Raw genomic sequence first — 17485 nt, 5'->3', positions numbered from 1 at the left:
AACTTCCCTCTTTTGTGAGCTTTCCAAAACTCTGCAATAAAATGCTTAGAGAGGACTCTAGGTAGCCCTTCAAAAGTTCTAAGCAAACTGGTAAGTAGGTTAATTAAATTTTATGCATGTTTAAATGCTAATGATCACATTCCTGACATTACAGTGTCATCTGATATGCAATGATGTCATGCAAGCGGTGGTTTTAGTGCCGGGACTCGTCTCCAGCCCACGTCGAGCCGCAGCTCTGGATCATTTATCGAAGGGCAGGACGCTGACAGCTCCAGAAAGCCAGGTTTTCACGCAGGTCCCTGAACTTGTGTGATGCATGCTAATCAGGCCCGAGCAGGAGACAACGGCTGTCTACCCAGCAGCACACCGCGGGAGTCGTCAACAGGCCCGTTCGCGTGGCTTGCACATTCCCGCCCCTGGCGCCGTGGGATGAAGATGCCTTCTGCCTGCGGGTCAGGTTCTAAAAACACCAGCGAGGTCAAGTCTCCTGCTTCATCCCACATGCACCTTCTGCTGTTCCTCCCCTGCCTTCTTGTTTTCACAGCCTTTTGCAAGACTGTTGATATTTTTAGCAAGAAAAAGACACACACGCACCAGCTTAGATCATATGAAGGAAATGATAGACACCTACCAGTTTTGTAGACAAATGGTTCCAATTTTACTAGCGACTAGCGACATAGGACAGAGCTTGTCCAGCTGCCCCAGGCCCAGCGACCTTCTGGGGATGAGTCCAGATGAAACCATGACTGCAGGTCTGAGCCTGGCCTGAGCCCTGCATTCCCACTAGCTCCAGGCATGGGGCGGGGGGTGGGGGTGGGGGGGAAGGCTCAGAGGACTCGGCAGGAGGACCTCTGTCAGTTCTGGACAAAAGGAAGCAGGAAACATGAGACCATTGTCCTAAAATGTGGGGCCACCTTACTCCTGTGAATTCATTTTTCATTCGTTATCTTCACACTTTTTCACAGAGATATTCAGGTCTCCTATTACCCCGAGAGCAGCCTAATTCTGCACGTTATTTAGGCTGACAAGCAGCATTCGGACGGGAGCCCAGGGTCTTTTCTCTTCCATCACAGAGCTAATTGTTATAATTTCTGCTTCTGATGGAGCACTTTGCTCTTTGGGATTATGTAAAGTAGAGACAACAATATATCTAAAATATTAGACATTCGATCAGAGTGTAACAACACTATTAGAGCAATAATATTAAACCATGAAGGAGTTGCCTGTAGTGAAACTGCAGAAATCAGAACATTTCTCCCATTCTTGCATTGAGACTGAAACCCTAGAGCACAAAGGACCCCCTTAAATCACTCGGTCTGGTCTTACCTGTAAAAAGGCCTGTTCTGACCCACATGTCAGGGAAATGGACCTCACAGCACACACCCTGCACCTTCTGGGCTAAGCAGTGGGATTTCGGTGTTAGCTACCTCGGGAAGTTCTTGCTAACATCTCAGCATTTTGCTAGATTTTCAAGGAAAGTTCATAGCTCAAAACCAGACAACCTGTATATTGATAAATGCTGGATCTATAATACAATTTCCCCCCAAATTAAGCATTACTGCAATGTAGGTTTTGTTTTGTTGTGTTTTTTGAGGAAAAGTCAGCTCAAGCCCTCCATACATGGGGTTTGGACGAGGGTGTTTAAGACAAACAGCACCCGCAGGGAACACGTATGGCGACATATCCTGTCACTAGTAAATAACGCGAGGCCCCCGTAGGTCTTCTTCCCACGCGAGGCCCCCGTAGGTCTTCTTCCCGGCACACCAAATACACCTTTGAAATGCCTAGAGTGTTCGGTGAGGGGGACACAGCCGTGAGCTGCCGGGTGCCCTGTTGGAGTTGGACACTGTCTGCTGACTCCGTCAGCTCTCTGAAGAGCTTCAGAAGAGAAGTAGTTTTGCATTTCAACATTTTCTCAGAAAAAAAAAAAAAGAAAAGGAAAAAAAGGTGTAACCTGACAAGCGTTGTTCCCTGCCTCTGTGCACCAGCCAGGGAGGTCTAGCTTACTCTGGGCTGGTGTTTTCAGTTTTAGCAACATCAACACAGCTAGATAGTCTGAGATTGTTTAGCCATTATCTGGCACTTGGGCTGCTTAGACAAAATACAGTCTCGCTAAAGAGATGCTGTGAGAACAATGCGGCCTCACTCTCAGGAAGAGCCCAGATCAAACATCACAGAGCTGAAACTGTAAAACTCGGGGAAGATAACGAAGCAAAAGCCTCATGACCTTGGACTTGGCAATGATTTCCTAGATATGATAACAAAAGCACAGGAAAACAGACAAAATTAAAAGTTTTTGTGCCCTAGCTGGTGTGGTTCACTTGGTTGGGCATCATCCCATGCACTGAAAGGTCACTGGTTCGATTCCCTGTCAGGGCCCATACCGGGGTTGTGGGTTTGAGCCCCAGTTGGTGTTCCTATGGGAGGCAACAGATGGATGTTTCTCTCTCACATTGATGTTTCTCTCTCTCTCTCCCTTCCCCTCTCTCAAAAATCAATAAAAATATATTTAAAACAAACACCCCCCCCCCAAACAAACAACAACAACAAAAACACCTTTGTGTCTCCAAGGACACTGCCAAGAGGGTGAAAAGGCAACTCGCAGAATGGGGGCAAATATTTGAAAATCACACATTTGAACAGACTTAATGCCAGGAATATATAAAATACCCCTACAACTCAACAACAACAAAAAGACATAGAAATGGCCAATCAACACAGGAAAAGCTGCTCAACATTACTGATCATTAGAGCGATACAAGTCAGAACGAGATACCACTTCACACCCATTGGGGTGGCTACTATTAAAACAACAACAACAATAACAAAAGGAGAGATTGAAGCCTCACACATTGCCGGTGGGAACGGTTTTTCTATGATCCAGTAATTCCACTTTTGGGTATACATCCAAAAGAATTAAAAGCAAGGACTGGAACAAATATTTGTATACCTAAGCTCACAGCCCTAAGTCAGTGGGATTGAGGTTCCCCCAGGTGTAATGGTGCAGGTGGAAATATAGAGCTTTTCCAAAGGGCGTAACCTGGTAAGTGGGGCTCCTTCTCCACTCCTTCTCTGACTCCCCAGGGATAACCACCATTTGAACCTGCTCATCTTTCAAAAAGAAATATCTCATATATATTGTTTGATCTACCGTACAAAGTGCTCTTCGCTATTGCAAGAGGAGGAACATATATACACACTCTTCTGTCATTTGCAGTTTGCTGATCTCTGAGCCTTCCTTTTCAACAGCCCAGCAAACGTAGCAGTGTTAGGGAGTTTACACGTTGGAATGTATTTCTTCCCTCTAGAAGCTCACAATCGAATCTGAGAAGCAAAACAATAAACAGGTAGGAATAAGCATGCCCGTGCCTCTCTGGATGATAGTAAACCTGTGTGATTCCTCCTCCTCCTCCTCCTCCTCCTCACTCCAAGCCCTCGGCTGGCTCCATCCATGCTTGTCCAGCAAGACCGCATGCTTGTGGGTGATGAAGACTCTGGGTTCAGAAGCCTTCTTGGTTACTCAGAAGAAAAACCTTACATCTGCTGAATCTAATAATAAGAAGAGCAATATCACATTTATATTTCATGCTTTAAATTTTATTTCTCTATAAGGTCATTTAATTCTATTTTACAGAGACACTGGCCAGGGATGGATGGGGAAACCTGTCCCTCCGCACAGGTAGTTTGGGAATCCCTTCAGTCCCCTCCTTTTCACAGAGTGTTAAATGGTTTCAGAAAAATAGATTTTCATTCAAGCCACCCTCCTGCCCCCAATACAGTTGACAGTCCCCCTCAGTCCCCTCTTCCTGGTTCCTCCCGCCCAGGATGACTTCCTCTCTGTTTCCTGCAGCCTTACCCCTAGATTTCACCTCCGCTTCAGGGTGCACTGCAGCCGATTAAGGAGGGCCCCGCATTCCCTGACACTCACCATTGGGCGGCAAGTCTGTGCCTGCCCTCCAAACCTGGTGTTTGGCAGGCTTCGGAATGGCCTCTAACAATAGGACATGGAAGTTTCTTGACCATGAGAACCCCCCCCCCCGGAGGGGGGCAGTGCAGGTGCTGTCTGGACAGCCACACTGAACCCCAGCCAAGACCAGCCTGGGCTGCCAGCCATAGCCAACCTACCACGGGCAGGCCATTGGCCCAGTTGGGCATTTGGATAAGTGCACACCCAGCCACTGTGAGGCTGCAGTAGAGACCCCAAGCTTGAAACTCCCAGCTTGCCCACTCAGCTCACCAAACTCTGAGGAATCCTCATGACTTACTGAAGCCTCAAAGCCTCAGGTTGATGACACAGGGCACTCAGCCGGCACACCTGTCTTTATCTGAGATCTTTGCTACTCTTCCTCACCCCACAGCAGACAGGCCATCACAGGTGTCCAGTTTTGCTAGTGACATTCACTGGCTGTACCTCCCCCCTTCTCCTGGCACCATACTGGCCCCCCTACATTGAAAAGAACATAAAAGGAGACACATTGCTTTCTTTTTCTTTGTATTCCTCATACCTCTTAGCATATTTGATTTTTTGCAATGCCTGCTGATTAATTACTTAAAATGACATCACAACCATAGATGCAGATGAAGCGTGAACTTTCCTGAATGGGAAGAAAATCCTTGAAAATATGGGATGTCCCTACTCAGAGCAATAGGTGAATGTCTAGGAAGCTCAGAGGGATTTGGGGACACTGACTTAGGGGCCATGATGGACCTTCTCATTGCTGGGCAAAATATGGCCAACTTCAGGGAAAAATGGCATGTTGCCTCCTAAATGTTTATTTCTGGGCACCGGGGGCTACCAGCCATTGCCTTCCTCAGTGGGGCCTTTAACTGAGGACTAAAATAGACTAAGTAACTTGTGAAAAGTCAAGCAAATACAAGCTAGAGAATTAAAATGTGGGTCACAGAGTGCCAAATTACTATGGGAAAAGGAGATGTCTGGGTGTTAAGGGGACACTTTCTCCTCTAAGAATTGTGTCCGAGTGCTAAAGGAGGGAGTTAGTCTTGCTGGTCTGGAAATGTCTCTTCCAACTTAGTCACCTGGGGTAACTTTTAAAACATCCTGGGCATTGCTACAAAGTACTGGTGATAAATTATTCCGCTAAATTAACTATAGCAGAGGCAGGGGCCAGGCAGCATTTGAATTAAAAAAAAAAAAAGAAGCAAAAGTTCAAGTGTAAATTTGGCAAAGGGACTTGTGATTAGATAAATAAGGGATTAATATATGCAAACAAGGTGAGTTGTGCAAGCAATGTTTTCCCAATTGTCATTCGTAGAGAGTCTAAATATTTGAGAAAGTAATGTTGTTTCAGCGTTTTTAAGTTTGGATGGTAACCCCCAATGAGGTTAGGGTGTCATTATCTATTAGAAGCCCATGTAATGAATAGGTAACATTTAATTAGCATATGAATTGTTTGCACCGAAGTGTAATCACTGCATGGCTAAAAATAGTTGCTACTCTTCAATCAGTGAAATCGCCTTTTGAAATTACCCTCATAGCCAGGGAAGTCTGCTCCCCTGGGCAGGGGGACCCTTTTCCAAAGGACCCACAATCCCAAGGATGGCGGGGCTCTGAGCTGCCAGCCTGCAGTGGGTATATCTAAGGAACCTGCAGCTCCCACTTGCACAGTGGACCCCCCTCAGGAGCCGTGGTCCAGGCACAGCAGCGGAGGGAGCCTCACTCCCGAGGATGTTCACTCAATTGCTCTGCTGTGAGGCCCAAGAACTCTTTTAATATTCCAATACATATTTTTATTTTTTTAAATTTATTGGGATGACATTGGTTAATAAAATTATATAGGTGTCAGGGGTACAATTCTATAATACATCACTAGTATATTGCATTACATGTTCTCTTATATTTAAAGCTCCAGAGGTGATGCTGATGTGCTCATAAGAATGACCCCTACTGGACTCTGGAAGGTCAAATGTGTCTTATAATTACGGCTTCTGGCTAATAACCCACAGTCTTTGCTCAGGTCACACAGAAAACGTGATGAGAGGCACCCTCATGGCAGTGGGGAACTGGCGGGTCTCGCCCTCCACTTAGGGTTTGTTTTTAAGACTTCTAACCACATTTGCCCCAGAAGTTGCTTCCAGAGAAATAATATGTGAAGGCTGTGGACAAGAAGTTATTATTTCCAATGAATGGGTTGTTTTATTTTTTCAGAAACAGGTAGACTAGTCAATGACTCCAAGCAGTGAGTTAGGACTGTTAGAATCAAAGGCATTTACCATGGATCATATTGACGGGATGAGGTCCAGTGACCGGGTGGACCCGGGCTGTGGAGCAGGTGCCTGCTGTGCAGCCAGCTTGATGCCACCTCAGCCCTCAGCCCTCAGCCCTCAGCCCTCAGAGCTGGGACCACCTGCGTGTTTCGAAGTAGTCAGGAAGAGGGACGCTCATTTATCCATATTCTGATCTTCGGAGTTATAAATTACACAGCCAGACGCCTATGCTGGAAACTTTTCCAAATTCATTTCTAAGAAAGGTGAAGCCTTCAACAGGAGCAGTCCCCATCACGAGGGACGATTTTTATTTCTGTAAGATGGCTGTCAGTGGCCCAGTAGGCGAGCGAGGTGGGGACATTTGCTGCTCCCTAAATAAAATGTCGATGGCACCAAGGCCTCAGAGACAGCTGGCTCCTGGCTCAGGAATCAGTGGCGACTCCCAGTGCCAAGGTGACTTAGAAATAGTACTCTTCTGGCTTTAGGATGTGCCCTCTCTACGGAGAAGTGATGGGCCCATTCACGTCTTGGTTTCTTTATCCGTTATGGACTCCACTTTCCCTTAAGTTTCTCCCACCATTGACCTTGGGCCCCCCAGCCTTGCCCAGTGTCATGGCCTGAATTATGTTCCCCAACATTCACACAGTGAAGCCCTAACCCTCAACGTGACTGCCTGGCAGACATGACCATTAAAGAGGTAACTAAGGTTAAGTGAGGTCACATATACCCGCTTCTTTGCCCCCAAACACACAGTTTCCCTGTTATTAACATCTCCAGGGAGTGCACTACCTTCGTTTCAACTGATGAGTCCACACTGATACATTATGGAAGTTCTCTGAACTTTCTGCTGATTTGTTCTATAAACTTAAAACTGCTCTTCAAAATAAAGTCTATTTAATTTTTAAAAAATTTACTGAGGGTATTGTTCAAAGAGATGACAAAGAAATAAGATAGATTTGAAAAAAATATATAAAAAGTTAAACTAAACAACCACTATACTGGTTAATAATGTGGATTTTTTCAATAGATGGAGTTACACATATGTGGAAATATATGTGATTTGATATGTATGCTATTTTGTTGAATTGACAACAAGCTTTAAAACTTCATATATCAAATTTTCTAAAGGTGTCAACATCATGGATATTTTTAGCTTAAAAATGTCAAATTTTATGCCAAAAAAGAGCATTTCTGGGAAGTTTTAATTCATTACTTTATTTTGAAGAAAACTGCTGCTGAAAGCTTCATCTCAAGATACTTGTGAACAGTAGTTTAAACACTTTGATTTCGATGTGAAAGACAAAGAATGTCCAGGTCAACCGAAAATGTTTGAAGACCAACAATTACAAGCATTATTGGATGAAGATGCGTGTCAAACTCAAAAACAACTTGCAGAAAGATTAAATTTTGCTCAGCAAACAATTTCCAATCGTTTGCAAGCAATGGGAAAGATTATAAAGGAAGGAAAATGGGCATCACATCAACTGAACAAAAGAAAAATGTAAAACCAAAAAGTCATCAGTAAAATGTTGCTTCAACGGCACGAAAGAAAGTCATTTTTGCATCGAATTGTGACTGGTGATGAAAAGTGGATTTATTTTGAGAATCCCAAACACACAAAATCATGGGTTGATCCAAGTCAACCATCAACATCGACTGCAAGGCCAAATCGCTTCGGAAAGAAGACAATGCTCTACATTTGGTGGGATCAGGAAGGTGTGGTGTATTATGAGCTTCTAAAGCCAGGTGAAACTATTAATACTGATCGCTACCGACAACAAATAATCAATTTGAACCACACTTTGATAGTAAAATGACCAGAATGTGCCAGAAGACACGGCAAAGTAATTTTGCTTCCTGATAATGTACCTTCACATACTTCAAAACCAGTTAAAGATATGTTAAAAGATCTTGCCTGGGAAGTAGTAACCCACCCACTATATTCACCAGACCTTGCTCCTTCAGATTACCACTTGTTCCGATTGATGGCACACGCACTTTCTGAGCAGCACTTCAAAATATATGAAGAAGTGAAAATTGGGTCTCTGAATGGTTTGCCTCAAAACAAGAAAAGTTCTATTGGGACAGTATCCACAAATTACCTGAAAGATGGGAGAAATGTGTAGCTAGCAAAGGACATTACTTTGAATAAAGCACTTTTGATGTTTCTCTTGAAATCACCATGTTTTCTTTGATTACAACATCTACATTATTACCCAGTACATCTAACAATACTAGAGGCCCAGTGCATGAAATTCATGCACGGGTAGGGTCCCTAGCAGCTGCCAGACACCGGCCAGGGCCTTCCTTCATTCTGTGCCGCCCCCTGGTGGTCAGCATATGTAATAGCGAGCAGTCAAGCTCCTGGTTGATAGAACTCCCACCTGAGGGGACAATTTGCATATTAGGCTTTTATATATATAGATTTGGAATTAAAAATTCAGTAGATGAATTAAATAGCACATTAATTGTGACTAGAGAGATAACTGGGAAGCTGGAATAGCAACTCACTGAGGATAGAGCACAAGATGGAAAGGTGGGAGACAGGTGTGAATTGGTGCAGAGGAGGTGGAGAGCATTATTTTTAAGCAGTAAGCTAGCAGTCATAACAAAGAATACACCAAGTGATAGTAACTTTTCAGAACTGATTTAAAAATCCTTGCATTTTGGGGGTCCAGTATAACTCTTGAAGGGTAAATTTAAAAATTTCACACCTAGATACATATGTCAAAGACAGTCAGAGAAATCATTTATCTTCAAAGTGCTACTAACAAAATGAGAGACCACAAAACTCTCTTTCTAGAAGAAGGCTAAAATCAAGCCATTCTTAGCCAAATAAAAATTTGAGAGAGTTTACTACTCACAAAGGAAACATGCAGAGAGGTTCCTCAGGAAAAGTGAAGGCATGTCTGCAACGGAGAAAAGCGATGTGAGTGAAAAATTTGGCAATTACATGCTCATATCTAGCATACTCGGGTGATATAAAATGATAATAAAAATGTTTCATTTGTACAGTTGTAAAACTTGATAGAAATTAAAGTTTAATTTAGCAAATAAATGATAAGATTTTTATATTCAAAAGGAGAATAAAGTAATATAACTTTAGGCTTTGGAATGCTCAATATGAATGGTAATTTTCTAGAATGACTCCTAAAAGAAGAGGCAGAGTGCCTGAGTTCCACATTACTAAACAAACCAACAAAAAAAGAAATTAAGAGACACTTGAAGATAATGTAGAAAAGAAAAAGGAAGAAGCTGAGAGAGAAGTTAGAGGCTAATCAAAATATTCTCATTCTCAAAATAAATGGAAATAAAATAAATATTTCAGTGTAAGTTTTATATAAAAAGATACTCTTTAATACAAACAAACAAAATACCTAGAAGTAATTCTAGTAAAATATAAACAAGACTTCTTGGAGAAAATAACACAATTTTGTTGATAGGCATTAACAAATAACTAAAATGAAGAGCTATGCCTAGTTCAGAAATAAGAATATTTGTTAGAAAAAATATATAAATTATTCCCAATTTTTGAACCTATCAAAAATGTTAGTGCTACTCCTCTCACAAAACCAACAAGGTTTTTCATAGGCTGATTTTAAAAATCTGGCCCTAACTGGTTTGGCTCAGTGGATAGAGCGTCAGCCTGCGGACTTAAGGGTCCCAGGTTCGATTTTGGTCAAGGGCATATACCTTGGTTGCGGGCACATCCCCAGTTGAGAGTTTGCAGGAGGCAGCTGAATTGACGTTTCTCTCTCATCAATGTTTCTAACTCTCTATCCCACTCCCATCCTCTCTGTAAAAAATCAATAAAATATATTTTTAAAAAAATCTGTAGGAGAGAAAGGGACATGAACAACTAAATGACTCTTACATCAATCCAGCAGCAGAAGATGTGAGGGGTTTCCCACGTTGTGTATCAGGGTTTACTATACATAGTAGTCACTGGGCATGTGACTACAGACCACTCAGTGAAAGACCACAGACCATGGTACCAGAGTATACAAAAGCAGAAACAGATCTGTGGGTTCACAGAGATTTGACAAACATCCTAAGAAGTGTTATCCAAATGCTGGTCTTTGGACAAAAGGGTGACTGCCAGTCTCTCAAAGCCATTCTGGCCCAGGGGGCCTCAGGACCTGCTCCCTGGACCGGCGGCATCAGCCTCTCCTGCTGACTTGCTAACATGCAGATTCTTGGGCCTCACACCAGGATCAGAAACTCGGGGCAGAAATCTGTTTCCACATGACGCTGAGGTTTACTCAAGCTGAGCAGGCCAGGCTCACAGGGTCACCTGACCAGTGCCTCAGGAATCTTGTGGGGAATTAAGGTTCCATTTGACTTACTACTTCTTATTTTTTATTGAATTTATTGGGGTGACATTGGTTAATAAAGTTGCATAGATTTTAGGTGTACAGTTCTAACATATATCATGGATATTGTATTGTGTGTTCACCACCCAAAGTCTAGTCTCCTTCCATCACCATTTAGTCCCCCCTTTCTTACTGACGAGGACTCAGAACCTATCAAGTGAGACATGGGCTTGTAGAACGCTTATACAACGCAAATGGTTTTGTCTAGAAGGGAGGCAATGACTTCTGTCCAGTGGAGAAGTAACTCTAAGGTGAAGGTTGTGCTGCCTTATAAGGTGCTAACCAGTTCCATGTCTAATGTACCCATCTTACACGAGTATTATGTTATAGCTAACTGACTGATTAAACATCGACCTTGGTATCTGCCTTTGAACTAGCTCTGTATCATGCTGGACCATGGTCCTCACTCAAGATTCACACATCTTGGACAAATGCTCACTGCACACATCTATACAAATGGCCTTTACCTTTTTGTAAAATGTACTTTGACCCAGGAGAAAGCTCGCATCCCAAAGGATGAGTAGAAATGGGCTATTTAATAACTGGTGTTACATGATTGGTGATCCATGGCAGGGGATGGAATTATACCCCAGCCCACGCCATCCACAAACTCAGATTAGTTCCAATGTATTGAAAATATCAAATATGAACCAGAAAACTTCAAGCTCTCACAAGAAAAATCAGCATGATAACTTTACAAGCCTGAAGGGGGGCAAATTTTATTCAACTAGATGCAGGCAACACCAACCTCAAAGGAATAAAAAAAGCCAAACAAACAAGAAACTCAACTATGTTACATAATGAACTTCTGCACCTCAAAATACACAAGGAAAATGGTGAAGACTACCCGTAAACTGAGAGGACAGAAGAGTTGTAATGCATTTAACTAACAAAGGATTAATCATCGAAATTCATATATAAACAAAAACCTTCTCCAAATCAGTAATAAAAGGCAAACAACCTAATAGGTTCACAGCAGAGGGGAAAAATATGGCAAATAAACACATGAACAGATGCTTAACCTCATTAGTAATCCAAGAAATGCAAATTAAAACAATAATGAGATACCATTTGCACCCACCAGATTGGCAAAAGTTAAAAAGTCTGACAATACTACTTGTTGGTGAGGATGGATCCTTGGGAGCACTTTGGCTCTCCAAGGAGGAACGTCAACTGGAACAACCACTTTGTAGACAATGTTGTTGTCATGCAGTCAAGTCGATGGTCCCGGGCCTCCATTTCTGGCCGTGTATCCCAGACAAATACTCACAAGGTCACACAAGTCATCAGAAATAGGAGTCTGCATGGTGGCTTTGCTTGGGTTGTAACAAACCAGAACAAACTATAAGGTTGGCCCACAGGAGACTAGATAAAAAACAACAACAAAAAACAAACAACCAATGGGGTGTTTTCTTACAGGGAACATCATACGACAGTGACAATGCTCAACCACTACGTGTACCAACATGCATCCCTGAATTTGGGTTATTGTAGCTGAATTGAGATGAGTGATCATCTTATAATAAAAGAAACTGTTGGGTCAACTTTGCAGAATAAATTTTGAAAGTTATTGGCTGTCAAATTAAAATATAGCTCTTCAAAAGAAAAATATTCCTTCTTACTTCTCACTTCCAGTTGATTTTGTTATTCAGTTTGTGGAAAGGGTTAATTACGCCCTGCTAGCTAGCACATTTTTTGAGCATCTTAACATAGGCACTGAGAGGTAAGGAAACTCACATGTCCAGGGAAGAAAACCCAGGATGTTGGTCTCGACCATCAGAGGCCCATACGTCAATGAACCCCTGTATCTGGTTTATTTATGTTGTAATTGCCACTCAGAAGCTCTTTTATGTGATAAATGAGGAACTATGATTATAATACACACACCTCAAAGCTGGCATCAAATCTGAAAAAAAAAAGATAATGGTGAATGCACATGGCACACATGATAAGCTGCTTAAGAAATTGTAAAATAAGTCCCACAAAAACTTATAAGGCGAGTTTGCGTACTTATTCTATCCGGGCATTTGTTTTAATTTTTGTGTTATTTGTATTTTATACATCCAAGAATTGCATTTGTCAACTGCATTGTTATTGGTTTGAAAAGATGATTGTTGCATGTAAAAGAGAATGTTCTTTTTTATCCAAAAACCCCACTTTGTTTCATAAGAAATTTGTTGAAAACAATTCAGGGGAAATCTATTGTTTAACAAAAAGAGAAAAAACAATGCTTGACAATTAAAATGATCGTAAAGCTTTAAGACTGAAATATGGACACAAGACTGGAATGCCACTCAACTACAGTTTCCCTTCCCCCCCACCCCCACCCCCGCCCTGCTGTCACTAAACTTGGCTTCCGCTGGCTTATTTCTCTCACTTAGGGAGATGAGATGACTTCACTGAAATAATGAAACACATGGATGGAAAATAACCCCAAAGATGGGAAAGCTGAAAATGCAAGATTGATAAAGTAATTTTAATTTGGCTCTACATATGTTAAGGTAGTTAGGGTGACTTTTGTGAAGGAGTCCAACTGTGTGAAGACAGATGCGCAGAAACGGATCTCTCTCTCTCTGTCACACACACACACACACACACACACACACACACACACCCTCCAGGGCGCTGCATCTCTGCACGTGGAGACAGTGCTGCCATGATTTCAGAGGCAGGCTGTGCCCTTCAGCAGACAGACAGAGGCACCTGGGATACGGTCCTAGCAAGAGCTTGTCATTCACCGTGGATGCTGCAAAGTCACCAGCGTCTCCTGGTCTATTTATTTATGATTTGAAAAATGATGGACTGGCTTTTGGCAAGCTTCTCCTTGGCGCAGAGGGCACTGGGGCCAAGGCGGTGAGGACTCCTCTCTCTGCAGTGCCATAGTGTTTTCCTTCGCAACCAGCCCTTACTGTTACTCAGGTGCAAAACCTCACGGATGCAACAGAGACCCTGCTGTGGCATCGATCTTTGCCACAGTGGGGCCTGAGATACCCAGACGGCATGCATGCTCACGACTGAGACCCCGGGCTCTAACTGCTCTGCCCAGAGCACAGTCTGGGCCACCTGGTGTTCAGGGAGCAGCCGGGATCAATATGGCAGAATAAAGGCAAAGACAGGATGCTGCTCCCACCAATCTGGGAGAGATGTGATGTCTCTGTAGCATCATCAGGACACCAGTTTCAAAGCCACGTTCTCGCCTCTGAGGTGGGGGGCAGAGGCTGGATGTTCTGGGGGGAAGCATTTGTCCCCCTTCATTGCACTTCTCTCACAAGCAGAGTTGAGATTCACAAGCAAACCAGATGTACTGGCCTCTGTAATGCAGTGTGAGGACATTGGGGCAAATTCTAAGCTTGTGGGGGCAGTTTTACAAAAATTTCTACAGTGACTTCTCACTACCAAAGTGGGGTGTCCATATCAGCTCACAGCAGCTTTCCGTTTAGTTTGAAATGTCTCTTCTCTGGAGGGACTGAACATCTACGAGAATCACCAGGCCCGACTGCAGGGAATCTCAGTATGTTTGAGATTTCGGAGGCCAGGGCAGCTGGAGTGGTATGTCCAGGGGTCTCAGAAAGCTGGGGTCCTCAGTGCAGCTGTTTGCAGGAAAATGGGAACCTAGAAAGAGAAGAGAGAGAATAAGGCAGAAAAAAATGGAAAGACAGAGGCTTCAGATGCCTTCATCCAATCGGCTGGGCGGGTCTAGCCTGCGCACACTGCCTTTCTGCGTGTCCCTCTCCTCGGAGCGCTGCTCATCCATCCGAGGCACAGCGTCTTCGTCTGCCCTCCATGCCCACTGCCTGCCGCCGTCCAGCCTCCCAGGCAGCTCTCCATGGTCCAGCACTCACACTAGCTCACCACCTCCTCATCACTCGCTGTCTGCACACATGTGCTCCCACCTGAACAGGTGCGTTTCCTGGGTGTGGAATTGCTGGAACATAGGCTGGATTCCCGACTTAAACATACCTGCCAGAGCCTCCTATGTGGCTATTACATGTCCTTCCACGGGCAGGCACAGGAGTTCCTGCATCCCCCTCGAGGGGTCTGCTAGGGCTGCCGGAACAAAGCACCACAGATTAGGTGGCTTAAACAACAGAAATTAATTTTTTTTCACAGTTCTGGAGGCCAGGAGTCCCAGGTCACTGTGTGGGCAGGTTGGATTTCTCCTGAGAGCTCTCTTTGGCTTGAAGACGACCGCCTTCTTGCTGGGTCCCTATGTGGGCCTCCTCTGTGTGTGAATTCAGCCCTGGTGTCTCTCTCAGTGTGCAAATTGTCCTTTAAAAAATTATTTATGGGACTTCATGGCTTTTTTTTTCTAACAGAAGAGGTGAGAGCAGAGGTCAGGAGACCTTTGGGAGAAACCTGAGAAAGCATTCTCCAGAGATTACAATGTACATCTTTCATTTCTCATGAGTTGTCTAGACTTACAATTGTACCACTTTATATAACATGTAAAAGTTTGTTTTGAAGAGTCTTGTGACTTTTAAATAAATTAAAAGAATGCAGAACCTATTTTTTTATTTACTATTTTTGTGCTCTTTCTATAGAGCTGGTGAGATTTCTTGGACCTGAAGAGTTTGTGTTATTATTTCTAACTAGGGGCCCAGTGCATGAAATTCGTGCATGAGTAGGGGCCCTAGCGGCTGCCTGCTGCCAGCTGGGCCTTCCTTCGTTCTGCGCCACCCCCTGATGGTCAGTGCACATCATAGCGAGTGATCGAAAGCCCGTTCAGTTGAACTCCCTAGGGGACACTGCATATTAGGCTTTTATATATATACTGTATAAGGCAGGTCTGGTGATCATAGGCTCTTTTAATTTTTTTTCCCCCTGAAAACATCATTGTTGAAGGACACAATTTTGCTGGATATAATTCAGGTTTGTGAGTTTCCTTGTTTTTTTTCATCTCTTAGCATTTAAATTTGTGAAGCTATTATCTTCTTGTTGTCATTTTTCCTAATGTGAAGCCAGTTTTCTTTTGTATTATCTTTTACTTTGTTTTCAGGTTATTAATTTTTCTTTGTTTTTCAGCAGTTTGAATATTATATGCCTGTATGTAGAGATTTTTAGTTGTAATTATTTATATTTTTTGTATTTGATTGGGTTTCATAGATTTCTTCTATCAGTGGGTTAATTTATTTTATCAATAATAAAAGAAAGATCACCCTTATTTTCTCAATTATTTTTTCTGCCTTATTTTCTCTCTTTTCCTTCTAGGTCTGTAATTATATCTATGTTAAAGTGATATTGTCACACAAATATCAAACTCCTAGTATTATTATTATTTTTTGCCAATATTTATGTTGAAGATGATGTCTCTCCTTCATGTTTGATCTGAATAATTTGTATTGATCTCTCTTATAATTTAATTTATTTTAACAGTTTTAATCTGCTGGCAAACTTCCTTATCTTTTCACTCATTTGGTTCAGCTTTTCCACTATGTTATAGAAATTTTAAAGTCCATAAATTGAAATACTCTATTTGGACTTTTCTGTCTTCTTCTATTGACTGTTTCTTCTCCTGACCATGGGTGGCATTTTCTCGCTTCTTAATTTCTCTTTAAAAAAAAAATATTTTATTGATTTTTTACAGAGAGGAAGGGAGGGGGATAGAGAGTTAGAAAGATCGATGAGAGAGAAACATCCATCAGCTGCCTCCTGCACACCCCCTACTGGGGATGTGCCCGCAACCAAGGTACATGCCCTTGACCAGAATCGAACCTGGGACCCTTCAGTCCACAGGCCGATGCTCTATTTACTGAGCCAAACTGGTTAGGGCATTAATTTCTCTTTTAATTGTTTAGCGTGTGACATGCATCATATGTGCAGCAGTAGAGCCTGGATAGCCGTGTTGGGCCTTTTGTCCACTTGGTCTGCACTTGAACTCAGTCATGTTCGTTGTTGCAGATTCAGTTAGATTCTGATCCACACAGGCTTCAGACGTTTGGGTGGAAGGATCAAGAATTTACCTTCCCTGGGTTTTATGTTTTTATTTTTTTTTTTGTTTTTGTCCGGTTGCCATCTTTCTGAATCATGTGAGCTCTTTGTCTGCTCTATGAGTGGAGGCCAGAATTCTGGGTTGTTGGGAACTTTCTGCACTTTGGTGGCGTCTCTCTGCCACACGCAGGCCTTTGGGAAGCTGTTACTCGGGACTGAAACGTCCATGCCACGGACACATGCCAGTAAAAGTTCAGTAAAGTTCCGCTAGTTTCCTTGGTCCCTGAACACGGCAGATCTGTCTTCCTCTCCTTGCTCCATGGAAAGTGGGAGACGTTGAGCTATTGTCTTGCTTAGAAAGGACTAACTGACTTGTAGATTTGAGTCTATGCATTTTCTATGCATCTGTAGCTCTTTGACAGAGGTTGAAAACTATTGTTTTGTAGTGTTTCCAAATTATTCTCGTGGTTAGAGTGGAAGCAATGGGTTCTTTTTCTCTCTCTCTCGGCCCTAATTGAAAGCAGAGGGCCAGGTGCTTTCCTTTAAATACATTGTTGGAATGGGGTCTAGTGTAAGGGTACATGACCATGAAACGTATCATCCAGCAGGAACATTTTCAGGGTAAAGGAAATGATAAAAGCAACCAAAATTACATACCTAAACTGTGCATTTATTAACAATTTGGTTTAGTGTTATTGATATGTCTATAGATCTATCAAAACTATGTTAGAACTAAAATTATTTCTGAAACATATAAATAATATGTTTGTATACACTAAAGCAAATTGTTTAAAATTGTTCTTTATATTATTTACATATTAATAACTATAAACATTATATGTATTCTTTGGACATGTCCATGATGCAATCAATTTCTAAGGCATATCTGTACCTACACATTATTCTGAAGATTTAAAAATTTTTTTAATTTGAATTTTTCATATAATTTCTTTGAAAGA

The sequence above is a fragment of the Myotis daubentonii genome, chromosome 8 (assembly GCF_963259705.1).
Source record: "Myotis daubentonii chromosome 8, mMyoDau2.1, whole genome shotgun sequence".
In the NCBI taxonomy this organism is placed as follows: domain Eukaryota; kingdom Metazoa; phylum Chordata; class Mammalia; order Chiroptera; family Vespertilionidae; genus Myotis; species Myotis daubentonii.
Note: the sequence above shows the minus strand (reverse complement) of the source record.